The 20839-nt window shown below is 42.6% G+C and overlaps 1 protein-coding gene and 1 pseudogene across 3 annotated transcripts in view; one reads left to right on the top strand and one right to left on the bottom strand.

The window, feature by feature from the left end:
- Window positions 1-20839, top strand: part of ZFP2 (ZFP2 zinc finger protein) — a 49422-nt gene that overhangs the window by 10047 nt on the left and 18536 nt on the right. The window contains exons 2-4 of one of the 3 annotated variants that reach the window (XM_050794218.1): window positions 2753-2846; window positions 16506-16641; window positions 16951-17043. The gene's annotated coding sequence lies outside the window, so the exon portion shown is untranslated. Of the gene's footprint in view, window positions 1-25; window positions 104-2752; window positions 2847-16505; window positions 17044-18825; window positions 19199-20839 lie in introns of those variants that run through there. The other 2 variants (XM_050794219.1, XM_050794220.1) reach the window with 2 other exon arrangements.
- Window positions 12643-15660, bottom strand: LOC126956923 (DCN1-like protein 3; annotated as a pseudogene).

Here is a 20839-nt window from a genome sequence, read left to right as displayed (position 1 = left end):
CGCTGCCTTGTGGGAAATGTAGTCCGGCGCTCCGGGCCGTAAGCGCCGGGCGCGGCTGCGTCGGTCGCCACTGCTCCCGCTCCTGCGCTCCTGCTGGGAGAGGGTGAGTGCAGGGCCGGTGGCGGGGGTGCGCGCCAGCCTGAGTCTCGTAGGCCCCCGCAGGAGGAGCTCCGCACTGCTGGGCGAGGCCCCTGCCTCCTGAGGGCTGAGGGGCGGGCCCGCCGCAGATGGGCCGGGGGCGCGGCCTCCAGCTCCCGGTGCGCTCCTTCTTCCCCAGGAGCTGGCGGCAGGAGCACACGGGCTGCCGACCTCCAGCGCGGTCCTGGTCAGGCGCCAAGGAGGAATCACAGCCCGGGAGCAGCGGGGATGGGGGCTCGAACAAGGGCCACACCAGCCACCACGGGTCAGGGAGGGGCCCAAGGTTCCAGGAGTCGCTCTGAGCCAGGTTCCTCCTTGGCTTTCCCCAGCCGCGCGCAGTTTTGTCCTGGGACAGGGCAGATGCTGCGAACGTGGAGCGAACCTGCCCCGCAGACATCCTGGGGATTCTGGGCGAGAGGCCGGGTCTCCCTGCGCAGCATCTGCCCTTTGTGTAAACCGTGTCTGGGGACCCGCCCTCTGGTTCTCATTTGGAGGGCGCTGGCGTGGGTTCACCTCCCATCTCTCAATAAGAATTGGGAGGCCAACGTGGTGCAGGTTTCTACCTCGGAATCTTTTTTTTCCCTTAAGCCATTTCACTGTAGCGCAACTAGAAAATTCAGATTAAAACAATCATTCAAAATATATATCAATCTGCATGGCAGCGTGAATATGTGTATAAGCGTAGAAACACTTTGCGCTTTGTTTTTAAACAAATATGAATATTAGTAACTTTTTCACCATCTATCTTTTAGAATTGAGTCATGAGATGCGTTTGGTAAGGGGTTTGAAGTGCACAAATCTTAAGCCTCATAGTTTTTTACTGGCCTAAACATCCAATGAAGATAGAGAATACACCTGAAAAAAAAGCATTTCAATATGTTGACGCCATCTACTTATACCAGATTTTAAATACGTCGTCGTTTTAATGAGTGTGAGGGAAAGTATGGATCCTCGTATTTAATCCTCTCCTTAGGTTTTTGTGTTAGGGTTTTTTTTTTCCCCCCCAGTATTATAAACAATATAGGCCATCTGGCTGCATACATCTTTGCATTTTGTCTTATTCTATAAATCTCTTAAAGTGCTGAGATCTGGCCACTGCACTCCAGCCTGTGCGACAGAGCAAGACTCCGTCTCAAAAAAAAAAAAAAAAAAGTCTCTTAAAGTGAAATTTCTAGGTCAAGGGTACAGTAAGGCTTTTGATACTTCCTTATTCCCTCCAGGAAAGTTCCAGTTTATACAAACACTTGCAGTGTAAGAGTGCGAGATTTACCCACACCAACTGTGAATGTTAGTATTCTCTTGAACTTCTGAGAGGTGCAAAAGATAGGATTGTTTACATTTGCATTTTGAACACTAATGAATATTTTCATGCAGTTTGCATTTTGTATTTTAATGTTGTGTCTCATACATAAATAAGCTTCTTTCCTGACTATGCAGAAATGTGACAGGTTCGTATGGTCAGACATGAAAACCTTTTCTTCACGTTTGGGTGTTTGACATCATTGGCAGAGAAGCTGTCTGTCCCACGAGATCACAAAAATGTTTGTAGTTTCTCTTAGTACTTTCATGTTTTGTGTACATTTACATTTTTTTTTCAAATGGTAAGCCTTTGTTACAGTTTACTTAGTAATTTTTTTCTTTGGTGATATGAAATGTCATTTATTTCATATCTTGAATGAAATATATACACACACACACACACATATATACATACATGTATATTTGAACCATTTAGGTTGGTAGAATTTTAATTTGTTCCATTGATCCTTTCCCTGTTTGCCTATAACATCCATTATGGCAGAGAGTTTATCTGTTTTATTGACAGCTGTATCCACCCCTACCCCATGCAATGGTGCCTGGTATGCAGTAGGTGGTCAACAGTATATCTGGTGAATAAGTCAGTAATACTGTGTTCCAATTCTTGTAGCTTTGTGAATACTGGCGGGCATGTTGTCTCTCATCAGTATTCTTTTTTAAAAAAAATCTTAGCTGTTGTAACGCACAACTTAAATATTTTTTCCATAATTAATGAACCTTTTTTTTTTTTTTTTGAGATGGAGTCTTGCTCTGTCACCCAGGCTGGAGTGCAGTGGTGTGATCTCAACACTGCAACCTCTACCTCCCCAGTTCAAGTGATTCTTCTGCCTCAGCCTCCTGAGTAGTTGGGATCACAGGTGCCCACCACCACTCCCTAATTTTTGTATTTTTAGCAGAGACAGGGTTTCGCCATGTTGGCCAGGCTGGTCTCGAACTCCTGGCCTCTAGTGATCCACCTTGGCCTCCCAAAGTGCTGGGATTACAGGCGTGAGCCACTGCACTTGGCCCATGTTAACTTTAAAATATTGTTACTTAGGCATAACTTGGTTGGGAATGTGTTAAGTTTATGAATTAAAGAAATGACATCCTGTATATTGAGACGTCTTGTGCAAGAACATGTCATGTCTCTTCTGTTGTTCATCTTTATATAGCTAAATAGGCATAATGAAGTCAACTTAATACGTGAAAATCATTTTCTTTATGTAGCTACTATTCAGGTCTTATTTAGTTTATTTATAGGTATTTTCATTGCTGTTGGAGGAGTCTTGTTTCTCATGGCTTCTTTCCCTTCCCTCAGCTCTGCCTCCTCTGGTTTTGTCCCTCCCCAAGGAAGAAACACAGGAAGGAAGGAGAAGGCAATGGCTGCTTGGCTTCTGCCTTTGGGAGCTGGGGTGAGCTCATTTTTCTCTCTCAAACCTCCCCCTTACTCCTGTACTGCATGTGGGCCTCACTGCTGAGGACCGGGTTATTGAAATGGCAGAATGCTGGATATTTTTCACAAAGCCCCCTCTGTGTTCCTGACCTCTGTTCCCCGCTGCCACTTATTCAGCTGGATACCCTGGCCTGCTGTGTTTTTGGTGCTGTTCAAGGGTCAGAAAGGGAAAAAAATTATATGCAAGCTGGTCCTGGTGCTTAGGGCTTATGGGCTCTCAGGGATCATAAAAGAGGGCACATCTGCATGGGATACAGTCATAATTGCACCTGAATATGGTAATAAGAACAAGTGTCGTTAGGGACCCACATGATCAGTATTCCAAGCTTGAGTGAAGGGGAGGATCAGGGTGGTGGCCAGGAGAAGTAGGTAGTGTTCGCCCATCTCAGGGGCTGGGAAGGGATAACTGGAGAGGATTTGCTGTAATGGAGTCAGTGTGTCCACAGTTTAAATCCCGACTCTACCATTTCATAGCTACAGTGTCTTGGCAAGAGGCTTGACTTTCCTGAAACATTATTTCCTCATGGTCATAATAGGAGTTACAGCATTAACTAAGTGTCTGCCATACAGATGCAATTGTTAAGAATTTCACATGGCTCATTTCATTTAATAATAATAGCTACTTCATAGGTCTCTTGAAAGTTCAAATAAAATAATGAAAGTAAAAAATGCCTGGCATGGTTCCTGGAGTGTTGAAGTTATTCAGCAAGTTGTAGGCATTCTTAGTATCATCCCAGCCAAGAGCCTGGTGTATAGACTTTTAGAGGTGGAATGAAGGGGACAGTGACTGATAGTGAGACATGCTTGGCTGGAGTAGAAGAAATCGGATTAAAACTTTAGGACCAAGTGTCAGGAAGGAGGAGTGTGTGTGTTTGGCGGGGTGGTGGCCATGGGGTTGGAGGTCAGTCTGAGGAATTTTGATAAGGGAGTTGGCACGATCAAAGCTTTTCTAGGAAAAAGTAGTGTCCATGAGATGGAGGGAAGCATGGAGCTGGGATGGTAGGTGACGATTCTAGGCTTGTCTGAAAAAGAAAATAAGGCATCAGAAGACCTGACCCTAACTTCTTTCTTTTAAAGGTTAAACTAACTTAGCCTTGTTGTCTGGAATATTGAAGACTTACGGCATTTTCTCTTTTCATAAAATTATATATTAGGGGTCGTTGATTTATTAGGATCACTTGTTTATTTATTAGAGACCAGTTTAAAGAAAGCTTCGTGGAGGCTAGTATAAACTGTTGTGATTTCCATTTGTACTACTTTCTTCAGTATTATCACACTCAGTTATAAAAGGCAAAATAACTTTTAAAATGGGGGTATTGGAGAAAGGGAGTTTCTGGAAGAGGGAAAGGTTGAAAGGGGAAGCATTCAGAAGATTTTGGTTGATGACAGTTGTGGTTTGGTTGTCAGTAACCTAATTTTAATTTGTGTAGTCAAAATAGTGTTAATTTTTAAATCAGCTTTTTCTGAGGCACAGCTTAATAAAATAACCCATTTTAAGCATTGAGTTTTGACAAATTTATGCACCAACATAGCCACCCCCTCAGTCAAGGTACAGAACGTTTGCATCACCCCCAGACAGTGTCCTCATGCCACTTCTAGTCCACGTCCCCCACCCCAGGAAGTAACTGGGTTGAGTTCTGTCTGTATAGTCTTGCCCTTTCTAGAACTTCATGTAAATGAAATCAAACAGTATATATGCTTTTGTGCCTGGCGTTTTTTGCTCAGCGTAGTGTTTTTCAGATCTATCCATGATATTGTGTGTAGTGATAGTTTGTTCCTTTTTATGTCTTAAGTAGCACACAGTTGAATATACCACCTTTTGTTCATTCACTTGTGAACAGACATGTTCAACTTGTTTCCTGTTTTTAGCTATTAGGAATAAAACTGCTCTGAACATTCATGTATGAGTCTGTTTGTGGATATATACTTTCATTTCTCTTGAATACCTAGGAGTGAAATTGCTAGGTGAAGTGTACATTTGACTTTGTAACAAACAGCTAAACTATTTTCCAAAGTATATGTACCATTGTACATTTCCTCCTACAGTATTTGAGAATTCCAGTTGCTCCACATGCTCTTCCATACTTGGTGTATCTGTTTCCAAGAGCTGCTGTAATAAAGTACCACAAATTGAGTGGCTCAAAACAATAGAAATTTATTGTCTCACGGTTTTGGAGGCCAGAAGTCAGAAATGAAGGCATCTGCAGGGCCATGTTCTCTGAAACTTGTGGGGGATCCTTCCTTGCCTCTTCCTAGCTTCTAGCTTCTGGTGGTTTGCTGGGACTCTTTGGTGTTCCTTGGTGCATGGCTGCATCACTCTAATCCCTATCTCCTTTGTCACCTGATGTTATCCTTATGGGTTGATGTCTTCAAATAGCCATTTTTCTTACAAGGATAGGGGCCCACCCTACTCTATTATGACCTCATCTTAATAGTTAAATTTGAGACAACCATATTTTCAGATAAGGTCATATTGCAAGGTACTAGAAGTTGGGACTTCAACATATCTCTTTTGGGGGACACAGTTCATAACATTAGGTATTATAAGCTTTTTAAATTTTAGTTATTTTCAAGGGTGGAAAATGGTATCTTGTGTGTGAGTGTGTGTATGTGTTTTTTTTAACTTTTATTATGAAATAATTTCAGACTTTAAAAACTGCTGCAAGGCCGGGCACGGTGGCTCACACCTGTAATCCCAGCACTTTGGGAGGCCGCGGCAGGTCAATCATTTGAGGTCAGGAGTTCAAGACCAACCTGGCCAACATGGTGAAACCCCGTCTCTACTAAAAATACAAAAAAATGAGCCAGGTGTGGTGGCACACACCTGTAATCCCAGCTACTCAGGAGGCTGAAGTGGGAGAATCATTGGAACCCAGGAGGCAGAGGTTGCAGTGAGCTGAGATCACTCCACTGCACTCCAGCCTGGGAGACAGTGAGACTCCATCTAAAACAACAGCAACAACAAATGCTGCAAAAATAAAACAATTTCTGGATAGTCTTCATTTGAATTAACATTTTGCCATTTTTCTCTTCCTGTATACACACACACGTTTATGTAATATATTTCTGAACCATTGGAGAATAAATTACAGACATGCCCATTTCACTCTTAAGTGTCTGTGTGTGCTTTGTTATCATACATGATAAAAATACAGTTATCAAAATGAGAAAACTTACATCGATACAATACTATTAGCCAATCTACAAACCTTACTTGGATTTTGCCACCTGTCCTAGAAGTGTCCTTTACCTGGTGCAGAATCCAATCCAGACGACACATTGTATTTAGCTGTCGTATCTCCTTGGTGTCCTTTCATCTAGAATAGTTCAGGATTGATCTTCAATGACTTGGATACTTTTGAAGAGTACAGGCCAGTTATTTCATAGAATGCTCCCCAATGTGGGTTTGTTTGATGTTTGCTGTTAATCTGATTCAGATTGTGATTAATTAAAATTTGAATGGCTGATGTAGTCACAGTGTTCAGAATTCAAAAATAAGCATTCACTTAAAATAAGTCTTCTTCCTACCCTTGTCTCCAAGCTCCCTATAACCCCCCCCCAAAAAGGTAATGATTCTCATTTCTTAGGTAGCCTTCCAGAGATGACTACAAAAGCCCATAAATATATGTATTTTCCCCAATTTTTAATCCAGTTGGTAACAGATAATATTTACTTAGGAGTCTGCACCTGTTCTTGTTTTTTTTTTTTTTTTTTTTTTTTTGAGATGGAGTCTCGCTCTGTCGCCCAGGCTGGAGTGCAGTGGTGCAATCTCTGGTCACTGCAAGCTCCACCTCCCGGGTTCACCCCATTCTCCTGCCTCAGTCTCCGAGTAGCTGGGACTACAGGTGCCTGCCACCACGCCCGGCTAATTTTTTGTATTTTTAGTAGAGACAGGGTTTCACTGTGTTAGCCAGGATGGTCTCAATCTCCTGACCTCGTGATCTGCCCACCTCGGCCTCCCAAAGTGCTGGGATTACAGGCGTGAGCCACCGCACCCGGCCACCTGTTCTATTTTTAGCTATTTTGCATTTCCCAATATATCTTGGAGACCTGTCTGTATCAGTACATCGGAGGCTTCTTTCTTTGATTATGTGGGTATATCATAGTTTAGTTAACCAGTCTGCCTTAAGGGACATTAGTCTAGACACTTGATAGCAGCTGATGACAGACATTTCTTCACTTCTGTTGCTGCTTCTCTGAATTACTGATCAATCACTTGGAACTGTACAGTAGATAATGAGAAATGAGTAACTCAGATGTTGAGAAATAAAGTGTAAAGTGTAAAAAAGTGCAGACGTGTTTATAACCTGTAAATGAAATGCAGTTATGAAGTTCAGTAATAGATTTGGGACACATCAGTGCAACATTAGAGTTGTTTTCCTTTTTTCATCTTTCTCCATAGTTTCATCTTTCCCATATTGGCCAGTGATGTGAGTATGAATTGTCCAGGTATTACTTTTATTTGCCTTTAAATTTAATCTTTTTTTGAATATAAATATTGGGCATATGGACTAATCATATCTACTATCCATTTGTAAAAATTTAAAGGCTGTGAGAGAGAATTCCAGGTTTCCAATCCTCAGAAACAACTATGACGTACATTCTTCCAGCCTTTTAAAATACCTCTCTACACCCTTTGCCCATTTTTAATACGGGTTATTTACATGTAAAAGAGGTATTTTCTATAAAGTGGATAGTATTCCTTTGCTATATGTTGCCCATATTCTCCATCGTTTTTCTTTTAAATTTGTTTATAATGTCTTTTGTTACAATAAGTTTTGAAGTTTTATGCAGTTAAATTTCCTTTCTCTTTGTTTGGCTTTGGGATCATGCTATGAAAAGGAGCCGGGCGCGGTGGCTCACGCCTGTAATCCCAACACTGGGGCCAAGGTGGGTGAATCACGAGGTCAAGAGATCGAGACCATCCTGGCCAACATGGTGAAACCCCGTCTCTACTAAAAATACAAAATTACAAAAATAAAATACAAAAATACAAAAATTAGCTGGGCGTGGTGGCACGTGCCTGTAGTCCCAGCTACTTGGGAGGCTGAGACAAGAGAATCAGTTGAACCCAGGAGGTGGAAGTTGTCGTGAGCCAAGATTGTGCCACTGCACTCCAGCCTGGCAATAGAGTGAGACTCCGTCTCAAAAAAAAAAAAAAAAGAAAATATTTCTGTACCCCAAGGTAATATAAATATTTTTCAGTGTTTTCTATTAGTTTTATAATTTTAAATTTACATCCTTGAGCTATCTGGAATGTATTGTCTGTGATGTGAAGTAGGGATCTAACTTCATTTAACATGATGTGGTGAAGCATTTCATCCATCCATCCACTCGTTAAACATATTTAGCACCACTCTGCTATGTGGTGTGCTGTGTTCTGGATACTGGGAATATTGCAGTGAATAAGAGAGGCAAAGTGTCCTTCTCTGAGCTCTTACTTTCCATAGGGGATACAGACAATAAAGAGGAAATATTGTTGAGGATAGTGTTAGGTGCTGTGATGAGGACAGCAGGACAACATGGTAGAGTGTCACTCAGGGCTGTTTTAGCTCAGCAGAGGAGTGGCCCCTCTCAGGAGATGGCACTGGAGCTGATGTTATCTACTGAAATAATCTGCTCACTCTCCATGGACTTGAAATGGAACCTTTAAAATATGCCAAATTGTCACATATATATGAAATTTATATGAGAGTTTATAATATATATAGTTTACTTATATATGTTTATTTAAAAAATTTATATATATAAGTTTGTTTTTCTGGATTCTATTCCATTTTATTTCTGTTGTAATACCACACTATTTTATTTGTTGTCTCAGAATTCTTTTTTTTTTTTTTTTTTTTTTTGAGCTGTCACCAGGCTGGAGTGCAATGGAGTAATCTTGGCTCACTGCACCCTCCGCCTGCCGGGTTCAAGGAATTCTCTTGCCTCAGCCTCCTGAGTAGGTGGGACTATAGGCATATGCCACCACGACTGGTTAATTTTTTGTATTTTTAGTAGAGACGGGGTTTCACCATGCTGGCCAGGCTGGTCTCGATCTCCTGACCTCGTGATGTGCCTGCCTCAGCCTCCCAAAGTGCTGGGATTACAGGCGTGAGCCACCACGCCCGGCCCATTTTGTTATTTCGTAAAGCAACTCTCGCCTCATTTTTCTTCTCAAAAGTTTTGTTACTTTTCTCATAATATTTATCCTTCTAGTAAAATTTTATTATCAAGTTCCAACAGTAATAGTAAAAAAGTAAAATTATGCAGTTCTGATTTGAATTTCAAAGTGTGTAAGTCAATATGAGGAAGATTGCCATCTTTACGATGTTTATTCTTCATATTAAGTTAAAAAAAAAAAGATGATACTTTATTCTATTCAGATCTTTCATTATGGCCTTTGTTCACTCTACAGACCGACCATGAAGGTCTTGCATATTTCTCTTAAATGTATTCTTAGGTGTTTCATTTTTTGTTGCTGTTGTAACTGGGGTTTAAATATGATTGTGATTTTGTAAAGAAAGAAATTTGGATTGCTAAGTATTGCATCTGAAGACATTTTGCTGCCTAAAACATCTTGGTGCCTAAAACTTCATCACTATCATATTTTCTTTATAAATTATACTTTCATCATTTATAATGTCCTTATTCTATTTGATATGCAGTTTTTTCAAACAATATCAAAAGGCCTTTGTCTTTAGGTTTAAGAAAACCTCTGTATGAGTAAGATAAACCCATGAAGCTCCTTAAACACCATGAGTTATCCTGTACTGAATGTAGTGCTAGGGGGAAAATGAGTCATACTAAATAGAAAAGAGGAAAGGAACAAAACATCTTAAGGGATTGATGACAAATGTATGGTACTACTAAGTTTCATGTTCACTTTTTTTTTTTTTGGAGACAAGGCCTGGCTCTATTGCCCAGACTGGACTACAGTGGTGTGATCTCAGCCCACTGCAACCTCCGCCTCCTGAGCTCAAGTCATGTTCCCACCTCAGCCTCTCAAATAGCTGGGACCACAGGTGCACGCTGCCACGCCCAGCTAATTTTTCTCTTGTTGATAGAGACAGGATTTTGTCATGTTACCCAGGCTGGTCTCGAACTCCTGAACTCAAGCCATCCACCACCTGCCTTGGCCTCCCAAAGTGCTGGTATTACAGGTGTGAGCCACCACGTCCAGCCATGTTCACCTTTCAAGGTGCCTTTTGTAGTTACCTAAATCAGCACTTTACTAGCCCACCGCTGGCACAGGGATCTGCAGTGCATTTCACAGTAGAAGCTCTGTGCATGCTGGGCACAGAGCCAGCACTTAAGGTGGTGAGAGTTTAGGGAAGCAAGGAAGATCCTCACATAACAACCTGGATTTGGACTTTTATTTTGCCTACTGTATTCAGCTAACAAGGTAATTTATAGAAAAAAAGTGGATTATTTTTGGAAGGGGAATCTTGTATTTCTGATTTGATGCCTTTCACGAAAAAGAGGCTTACTCTTGTTTTCACGTATATTCTCCCTTATCTGATAATGTTATTCTTGCTGCTTTATTTATATGTGCATTTGTCTGCCATATCCTGTCTCTGCCCTCCTCTTGTGAAATTTTAAGATTTTTGGTTTCTGTTTTACATATATCTTTTGTAGGTACCATACAGCTGGATTTTAAATCAATTTTAGAGTTTTTGTCTTTTTTTTTTTTTTTTGAGACAGAGTGTTGCTCTGTCACCCAGGCTGGAGCGCAGTGGTGCAATCTCGGCTCACTGCAACCTCTGCCTCCCAGGTTCAAGCGATTTTCCAGTCTCAGCCTCCCAAGTAGCTGGGACTACAGGTGCCCGCCACCATGTCTGCCTAATTTTTTTGTTTTTTTAGTAGCGATGGGGTTTCACCGTGTTGGCCAAGCTGGTCTTGAACTCCTGACCTCAAGCAATTTGCCCACCTCAGCCTCCCAAGTGCTGGGATTACAGGCGTGAGCCACCATGCCCAGCTGAGTTTCTGTCTTTTTTTTTTTTTTAAGTTTTTATTTAAAATATTCCCTTTTTAATCTGTTCCAAAGCGTTGGGAGCTGAACTATACAAGTTCCTGCCACTCATCATTCCAGTAAAGTTTTCTGAGGACATACATTTTAAATGGAAAAATAACAGGAGGACCCTCTAACTGAAACCAGGTAGGACCAGAGTCAGCTCGTCAAGCCCCTGGGGCAGTCTGGCCAAAGCTGGCCTTATGGAACGAGCGTGTGGAGAAGTCGGGGGAACTGGGCCGTCTTGTGAGGAAAGGGCTGAGCAAGCTCATGTTCTCTTTAGTGAAAGTGGTCCAAATTCAAATCCAAAAGCCTCCATTATGGCATTCCCTGGCACTCTTCTTATATTTTATACGTTGAAGGCAGCTCCCTCTTTTATGGCCAGTATAAGCAGGCAAAGAAACAAAGGAATATAGATACATATATGTGTACATATATATTTTATACAGTTAAAACATATACGTATTTTATATATGTATATATACATATTTGAGAGTAGGGAAAGGAGACGAGGGTCATGTAAACCTAAACAGTCATCACATTACCCCAAATGAGCCTGACTTTAACAAAGAGATAATCAGTAACTCCTGGGGGTTAAGTGACAACATGGATGCAGCAAGAAGGGAAAGGGCACAAATTTAACTCTTAAATATACTTTGATATTTGTTTGGCAGAGTTCAGGCCAACCCCAGGCTTCTGTCCTTGCCAGACAAGTAAGCTGATGATATTCAAAGAAAAAAATAAATAAATATAAATTCAAGAGAGCTCCATACCACAGTTTTCCTTCAAGTCATTGGCCAGCAGGCAGTTCTCGACCACCAGGAACAGAAACTTTGGCTCCAAGGCAAATGAAACAAACCAAAAAAAGTATTTCCACTTACAACATGAAAATACAGAAACTTCATCAAAGAAAGAAAACTATCAAAGAAGTCTACTTCCAGCAAAACTGAGGTAGCACTGCTTTCTCTGCATTCAATGCTTGAGTGGTTCTCAGTATGTGTTCTTAAAAAATGCTCCTTTGACTGACAGGTGCAGCATGTTGATGGATAAAGTCAACATGAAATGCAATCGGTCAAAGAAGGAATGAGCAAGAAGTGAGGGAAATCAGAGTTCTGCATAGATTACCTTAAAAGGGGGTTGTCACCAGACTACAAATGCTCTTGGCTGGCCTTGGCTCTCCAAGAGCTCTAAATCGCCTGGAAATTAATGCAATGTGATTAAGTTAACACTCCTATTCAAATCTGTGTAGATATTTAAAAATAATTATTACTGGCTGGGGGTGGTGGCTCACGTCTATAATCCCAGCACTTTGGGAGGCCGAGGCGGGTGGATCATGAGGTCAGGAGATCGAGACCATCATGACTAACATGGTGAAACCTCGTCTCTACTAAAAATACAAACAATTATCTAGGCGTGGTGGTAGGTGCCTGTAGTCCCAGCTACTCGGGAGGCTGAGGCAGAAGGATGGCATGAACCTGGGAGGCGGAGCTTGCAGTGAGCCAAGATCATGCCACTGCACTCCATCCTGGGCAACAGAGCAAGACTCTGTCTCAAAAAAAAATTTTTTTATTGCAACCTAATTTCAACCATGTAAATAGCACTACACACAGTACAGACCTGCCCTGAGAAACAATATGCAAAACTGAGATCTGGCACTGTATCATTTTATAATGTTAATTCACCCTAACGGTCCCATCCCCTCTCCCTGCTCTATGCCCTCCCCTACCAAAAAAAAAAGTCTAATTTGTGCAAGAAATGGCAGGCTTATTCTATCTGAAGGCTTCAAAAAAAGATAACATGTAGGCAGGTTCAAATACTTTGGGAGATTCCCCCCAAAAAAGAAATAATCAAAATAACCAAAAAATGAAGAAAGTGCCTAAAACATGATACAGCATTTTAGAGCCCTTTCAGATACAAGGCAGAGAAAGGTGTATTGGGAGAAAAGCTGACTGTTGGGAAAAAATGCTGAGGCAGGGCTTGCATGTCTGACACAGTGTAAAAGAGTCTTGGAACATGTCCTGGGTCCAGGGTCTAAAACCCCTTGTGGCCTTTGGAACACCAAGCTCTGTACTAAAGGGTGGAAGGCTGCCCTGCCGCACCATAATCTAAGCCCAGGGCATAAAACCCCTCGTGGCTTGGATGGAATCCAGGGCTCGGCGTAAAACCCCTTGTGGCCTCTGGAATGTGTCTAGACTTGCTGGCTCCTTGCTTCTAGCACTCCCAGGCTCATAGATCAATTGTATCTTAAACTAGAAGAACATGTTTCCCATTATCTCAAGTAGCAGAACATGTTCCATATGCTTCAAAGAAAATGCTAAACTGTCTCAGCTGTAGATCATGTGCTTGATAAACGACTTTCTTCCAACCCCTACATCCTCACCACCTGCTTTGTTTGATCTCCAGTAAATAGTGCCGGCTTCCAGAGCTCGGGGCCTTTGCAGCCTCCATACTGGCGTTGGCCCCCTGGTCCCACTTTCACTCTTGTCTTTTCTCATTCCTTTGACTTCGCCAGACTTCGTAGCCCCCACGGCCTGGGGTTGAGTCTGATCACTCCAACAGAGGTGTAAAGTAGAAAATATCCAGATCTGCAGTAGTTTCCCAAAAGGTTCAATTTCTCGGCCACAGGGCAGCAGGCAGATCCTTGCTGCTGTGCCTGGGACAGAGCCACTAAGTCTGCTCCTCAGGACACAAGCCCTTGGGCCCTAAGCTGAGTGCACCTCTCCCTTCCTCTTCTCTTTTCCTTTGCTCCATTTCCCACTCCACAAAGGTGTCAAAGAGACTTGGCCAGGCCTCATCTTCACTGTGGTTGTTGCTGAGGTCAGGGCCAATCACCTGAGTGAAGTTAAGGAACATGTTCCAACTGTCCCAGGAGATGGCCTTGATCCTCAAGGGGTTCTCTGTTAGGAAGTTTAGCCATTGGTCCAATACCAGAAAATTGTTCTGGGTAGAGACTAGTTTCCACAGGACAATGGTTATTTGCCGATGCAGTGACCACTGCCCTTCTTCAGAGTCCAGGCCAAACTGAAATGTAAACTGGTAGAGATCCTTGACTTTATCCTCTAGTTTGGCTTCTGTTAAGAGGCTAGGGAACCGTGCACAGATTCTGTCACTGCTGTCTGCGCTTAATGCTTTGCAGCCATCAAAAACTCCTTTCTGGTGAATTTGCACATGGTTGCAGCCTGGAACTTCCAAGCCAAGAGCAGCACTCAAAATTCTGTGGGGTCGACACACAGGTCATTGCAAAAGCACTCCATGCCTTCCTCCAAAATTGCATCTTCCCGCTCATCCTTGTAGCACCTGAACAGTTCTTCCAACCCCTGCAAGGAAGACTCCTCAACATTGGACTTGGACTCCCTCCCAGCATCTCCCGAGGACTCCCGGGATGTCAGCAGCTGGCAGGCCTCAGTGGCAGCCTCGGCCTTCTTGGTTCTGTTGACAAGGCTATCTCCACTTGGCTTGCCACAGAGTGGTACTTGCTCCTCACAGTGGCCTGCACCCACCTACTGTGTGACTCGTTGCTGGGGTCATGGTCTGCATTCTTGCTGCCCAGGGTGGATGAGGGATTCTTAAGCTTGGTTACACACTGGCCCATGGTGCTGGTGGCCTGGCCTCTAGAGTGGCCCCCTCTGGATCGGATACCCTCGCTTCCGCTGGCCCATGTACCTCAACATGCCATCAGTCAGAGGAGCCAGCCAACAGCTGCTCCAGAGGTTCCTCCAGTCGAACCCTTTCTGGAAACAACAGTGGCCTGGTGGGTCCAAACCACCTACCATTCCCACTGGGGTTTCCAGGCTCCTTACCCCCGCCACGGCTGCCTTTTCTTCCACCACTGCCACCGCCTCCTCTTCATCTGCCAAGTTTTTGCCTTTTAATAGGGAAAGTGAACCATTGATGTTTGTCACTATACGTGTGTTAAGTATTTTTCTGGTTATTTATGCTTATTATGTGATCTTATTTCCTTTATTCTCCTTTCTTTACATTTGTTGAACATCTGATGATTTTCTTAGTTCCCTTTCTCCTTGGATAAAATGAAAATTCTGCACTTTTCCTGAAAATACTTGTCAGTGATTTTTTTATATATTTTTGTGACTTTGAAATATTGATTAAATAAAAATTAGGGAGAAAATAATAAGAAAGGAAGGGAGGGAGGGAGGAAGGACAATGAACTCTGTGCCTTGAGTGTTGACACTTTTTCTGGAGTTCCTAGTCTTGGATATGAAGTACACAAATTTCTTGGAAATCGATGTGCCCTCTCTCTCTCGTATTCAGTCCTCCTCTCTCCACTGCAGTTGACCCTTAAATAACACAAGTTTGAACTACATAGGCCCACACTGATGTGGATTTCTTCCATAAAAGTTACAATGAGTGTGCCTGCTTCTCCTGCCACCTGCTGTACCTTTGCTACCCGAGACAGCAAGACCAACCTCTCCTCTTCTTCGTCCTCCTCTGCCCTCTGTATGTGAAGAGAAAGACCTTTGTGATGATCCACTTCCATTTAATGAGTATACGTGAAATAACTGTTACGTTATTAGTAAGGCTTCCAGTCAACAGCAGGCTATTAGGAGTTAAGTTTTGGGGGAGTCAAAAGTTATACATGGATTTTAGACTGTGAGGGAGGTTGGTGTCCCTAACCCCCATGTATTCAAGGGTCAGTTGTACTTTCTCCCTTTTCCTTATTTACATATCAGAATGCTCTCTGTCCTTAAATGATGAAAACCTTTTCTATTGCTTTATTTCTATTACCTATTCTTATTTCCATAGTCTCTCATCTTCTTTACAAAAAGTTCTAAGTAATTTATCTGGCCAGACACAGTGGCTCACTCCTGTAATCCCAGCTCTTTGGGAGGCAGAGGCAGGCAGATCACTTGAGGTCAGGAGTTTGAGACCAGCCTGGCCAACGTGGTGAAACTCCATCTCTACCAAAAATACAAAAATTAGCCAGGCGTGGTGGGCGCCTGTAATCCCAGCTACTCAGGAGGCTGAGGCAGAAGAATTTCTCGAACCCAGGAAGGGGAGGTTGCAGTGAGCCGAGAATGTGCCACTGCACTCCATCCAGCCTGGGCGACAGAGAAGACTTGGTCTCAAAAAAATAAGAAAGAGAAAGGAAAGAAACAAAAGGAACGAGGGCTGGACTGTGACTGTATGTGGCTGATAAATTGGTCTCAACAAAATAAGAAAGAGAAAGGAAAGAAAAAAAAGGAACGAGGGCTGGACTGTGACTGTATGTGGCTGATAAATTGCTATCGACCTCATCTGTTCCGTGTCAAGTGTCCTGTGTTTGGTCATCATGTACCATTTAGGGCAGGGATTCCCTCCTTCACCAGTGGGGTGAATAGGAGGTTATCACAACACCACTCCCTCCTCTCCCACGGGAATCTAGAGCAGCCTTTCATGCCTTTCCCTTTTTCTCACTTATACCTAATCTTCCTGTCCTTACCTCCCAAAACACTTTTTATATTATGTCTCTGGTTATTTCATGATTCGTTGCAGACATTTTCTTCCATTTGGAGGGCAACATGTTTTCTCACACAGATCTTCGTGCCCTGTCCTTTTAGTGCTGCTGGGCTTTTCACTTCCCTCAGAGGGTTTTGTTGGCATAATTGCTTATTGAGGAGGAATTTTTAGTTTCAGGAGTCAGTGACCTTCAAGGATGTGTCTATAGATTTCTCTTGGGAAGAGTGGATTCAAGCAGATTCTTCTCAGAGGATGACCATGTATGGGGAGGTGATGCTGGAGAACTACAGGAACCTGTTCTCACCGGGTAAGGACTTCTTATAACTCAAAACCCACCTCTTCACACCTTTCCCTCTCAATCCTGTGTGACCTCTGAAATTTATGAATTTGGACTCGAAATCCCTGATCGTAAGGCATTGTTTTAGGGTGTTTGCTTGGTGTCCTCTCTTTCAAGGTGGAAGACTGAAATTTTCTGTAGAGAATGGAAAATGGGGAACTTCATAAGCCACACCTTCCTTGTTTCAGAAGCCATGAAGGAGAAAGGATCAGAACTGTGCCAGGATTGGTTTTTAGACTCAGTTCAGAACCCAAAGTTAATGTCTTTCCTCTCAAGCAGGAAATCACCTTTCCAAACCCAGTGTGACTTCCCAGCTGGACCGAGAAGAACTGAGCCTGATGAAAACAGAACTGCCTGACGCTGGCTTTCCAGGTAAGTGCCAGCTGCACAGACTTGTTACATGCGTGTGTCTCTTGGAGGAAAATCACTTCAGAGATTGTTGGGTCTCTGGAGAGACTAGAGCTGCTGGATGTGTGTTCTCAGGTGACACCTCCGCATTACTAATGGGCCTCATTTCTCTAGGGCTCCGTTATGTCATCTTGCAGGGAGGTGGTGGATTATGAGGAGTAAATGAGTTGTTACATTGATGGCAGTTACCCACTGCCTGGAACATACTGAGCATTTGGTAAATGTTAGCAACCACTATGTCCTCTTCTGTCTTCCTCTGCACTCTGAATACAATCCCTGTCTTTACACAGCTTCTCTGGGCTTGTACTCTCTTTCATGAGTGTTTTCTCCCAACCATAACATATATGCATAGCTTCCTTTCCTTCATTCATATAAATATTTGTCAGCTTTTTCTCCTTCAAAGGAAACTAACATTTCTCTTCCTCTGCGTTATGTGAGAGAGTTTTATACAGTCTTCATTTAAAAACATGAAAAATGATGTTAGCCTTGTTTTCATTTCTAGCAGCCTTACATTGTATATATTTTCTTTCTCATTCCCAGAATTCCAATCTGCATTACTACCCATTCAATGCCATTTACCTCAAAATGTTGAATGCTGCTTTATCTTTGTTATCTGGTTTCTAATCCTCATCAGAACTTAAGTTTCTGTTTTAGGTGTTATTACTGACTTTTCTCTGCAAAAAAAAAAAAAAAAATGCATTTTACATCTTTGTCTTCTCTACCATGTGCAAAAGTACCAATCATGTATTTTTTTTTTTCTTGAGATGGAGTCTTGCTATGTCGCCCAGGCTGGAGTACAGTGGTACAATCTCAGCTCACTGCAAGCTCTGCCTCCCGGGTTCACGCCCTTCTGCTGCATCAGCCTCCTGAGTAGCTGGGACTAAAGGTGCCCGCCACCACACCCGGCTAATTTTTTGTATTTTTAGTAGAGACAGGGTTTCACTCTGTTAGCCAGGATGGTCTCGATCTCCTTAGCTCGTGATCTGCCTGTCTCGGCCTCCCAAAGTGCTGTGATTACAGGCATGAGCCACCGTTCCCAGCCCCAATCATTTCTTTATATATATGTTTTTAAATTAAAGAGATAGGCAAATATTTAATCTCTAGATAGTATAAAGCTGTCTAAGGTAAAGCAATGAAAGAAATCATTAAAGGAACACAATTATAGGGAAAACATTGCCCATAACCATCACTGCTGGTTTCCCATAAGTTTTTTAAAGAATGGGATTCTAGGAGAGAAATCACTGGGTCAAAGGATATATCCTTTTTTTTTTTTTTTTTTTTTTTTTTTTTTTGAGACAGAGTCTTGCTCTGTCGCCCGGGCTGGAGTGCAGTGGTGTGATCTCAGCTCACTGCAAGCTCTGCCTCCCGGGTTCATGCCATTCTCCTGCCTCAGCCTCCCGAGTAGCTGGGACTATAGGCGCCGCCACCACACCCGGCTAATTTTTTTTGTATTTTTAGTAGAGACGAGGTTTCACCGTGTTAGCCAGGATGGTCTCAATCTCCTGACCTTGTGATCCGCCTGCCTCGGCCTCCCAAAGTGATGGGATTACAGGTGTGAGCCACTGTGCCCGGCCAAATATATCCATTTTTTGTGACCTTGCTACATATTGTACTGCTTTAGATACTATTTTGTGTTGAATGATAATTTCTTTATTATAAAATGAAAGGTAGTGTTACTTTTATTATAGATTTCTATGGATTTTATTACTATTGATACTTGTATTTGTCCTTATGTAAATAACCTATGTATTCATGTATCTATTGAGTACTATTCTTAGCACTGGGACTACAGCAATAAGCACAGAAGGCAAAGTGTTTTTGAAGAGCTTATATGCTCATAGAGGAGACAATAAACTAATAAAGGAAGAAGGAAGGGAGGGAGGGACAGAAGGGAAAGGAAAGGAGGCAGGAAGGGAGGAATTGAATATAACAGAGTAATAGGTGTGGTGTGGAAAAATAAAGCAGCATAAGGAAACTACATTAGTTAACTGGAGTGTGATTTTACAGGTTGGTCAGGAAGGGCCTCTCCTTTAATGTGACTTTTGAACAATACTGAAAGTGATGGGCCATGTAGGACAACATTGAGGACCTAGGGAACAGCAGGTGTGAAGGCCCTGAGGTAGGAGATTGCGTGGCATTGTTTGAAGGGGAGAGTGCTAAGAGATACAAAGATTTCTGTAAACCTTATCTTTCAGTCCTTCTGTAAAAAGATCTGTTTGTACTATCATTTTTAAAATTTCTGTGAGCCACTTTCTCATTCTCTCAGTGTTCTTCTTAAATGGCAGTCTTTCTAATGCATGCACTAACTTCACTCATCTGTTTGAGAATGTTTCGTTTTTCTTGTTTCTGGTTCTCTGGTATGTATGTGCAGCAGTTTTTTGCGTGTTCCCTAGATTATTTTATTTATGCCATTTTCATTGCTTATTGTCATTCTGGTGGGTTTTCTGGAAGCAGCAGAAGCAAACACATATATTTTGATACTGTGTTTTCATCTCCCACTTCTTTACCCCCACCAGGTTAGAACCTAAAGGTTTTCACTTTTTTTTTTTTTTTTGGAAGATGCAGTCAGGCTGGAGTGCAGTGGCGCAATCTTGGCTCACTGCAACCTCCACCTCCGGGGTTCAAGCAAATCTCCTGCCTCAACCTCCTGAGTAGCTGGAACTACAGGTGCACACTGCCACACCTGGCTAATTTTTTGCATTTTAGTAGAGCAGGGTTTCACTGTGTTGTCCAGGCTGGTCTGAGCTCAGGCAGTCTGCCCGCCTCAGCCTCCAAAAGTGCTAGGATTATAGGCATGATAGCGGGGAAACCAGCCCCCAATATTTCAACATAGGTTCTTTTCTATTTTGCCTAAGTGTCGGCCGGTCTGAGAAATAAAAGGAAAGAGTACAAAAGTGAGAAATTTTAAAGCCAGGTGTCCGGGAGTGACATCACATGTTGGCAGGTTCTGTGATGCCCCCTGAGCCGCAAAACCAGCAAGTTTTTATTAGCGATTTTCAAAGGGGAGGGAGTGTACGAATAGGGTGTGGGTCACAGAGATCACATGCTTCAAAGGCAATAAAATATCACAAGGCAAATGCCAGGGCAAGGTCACAAGGCCAGGATGAAACTAGCATTGCTGATGAAGTTTCATGCCCCACTGTGCACGCATTGTCATTGATAAACATCTTAACAGGAAACAGGGTTCAAGAGCAGAGAACCGGTCTGACTAGAATTCGCCAGGCTGGAATTTCCTAATTGTAGCAAGCCTGGGGGTGCTGCAGGAGACCAGGGCATGTTTCATCCCTGTCTACAACTGCATAAGGCAGACACTCTCCGAGCGGCCATTTTAGAGACCTCTGCCTGGGAATGCATTCTTTTCCCAGGGCTGTTAATTATTAATATTCCTTACTGGGGAAAGAATTCAGCAATGTTTCTCTTACCTGTTTTGGGCAATAAGAGAAACATGACTCTGTCCTGCCCGGCTCCCAGGCAGTCAGACCTAATGGTTATCTCCCTTGTTCCCTGAACCTGGCTGTTATCCTGTTCTTTTTTGAAGGTGCCCAGATATCATATTGTTCAAACACACATGCTTCACAAACAATTTGTGCAATTAACACAATCATCACAGGGTCCTGAGGTGACATACATCCTCAGCTTACAAAGATGACGGGATTAAGAGATTAAAATAAAGACAGGCATAGGAAATGATAAGAGTATTGATTGGGGAAGTGATAAATGTCCATGAAATCTTTACAATTTATGTTTAGAGATTGCAGTA

The sequence above is a fragment of the Macaca thibetana genome, chromosome 6 (genome assembly GCF_024542745.1).
Source record: "Macaca thibetana thibetana isolate TM-01 chromosome 6, ASM2454274v1, whole genome shotgun sequence".
NCBI lineage: Eukaryota > Metazoa > Chordata > Mammalia > Primates > Cercopithecidae > Macaca > Macaca thibetana.
The sequence above is the reverse complement of the archived record's forward strand: the minus strand, read 5'-3'. Positions and strand labels throughout refer to the sequence as shown.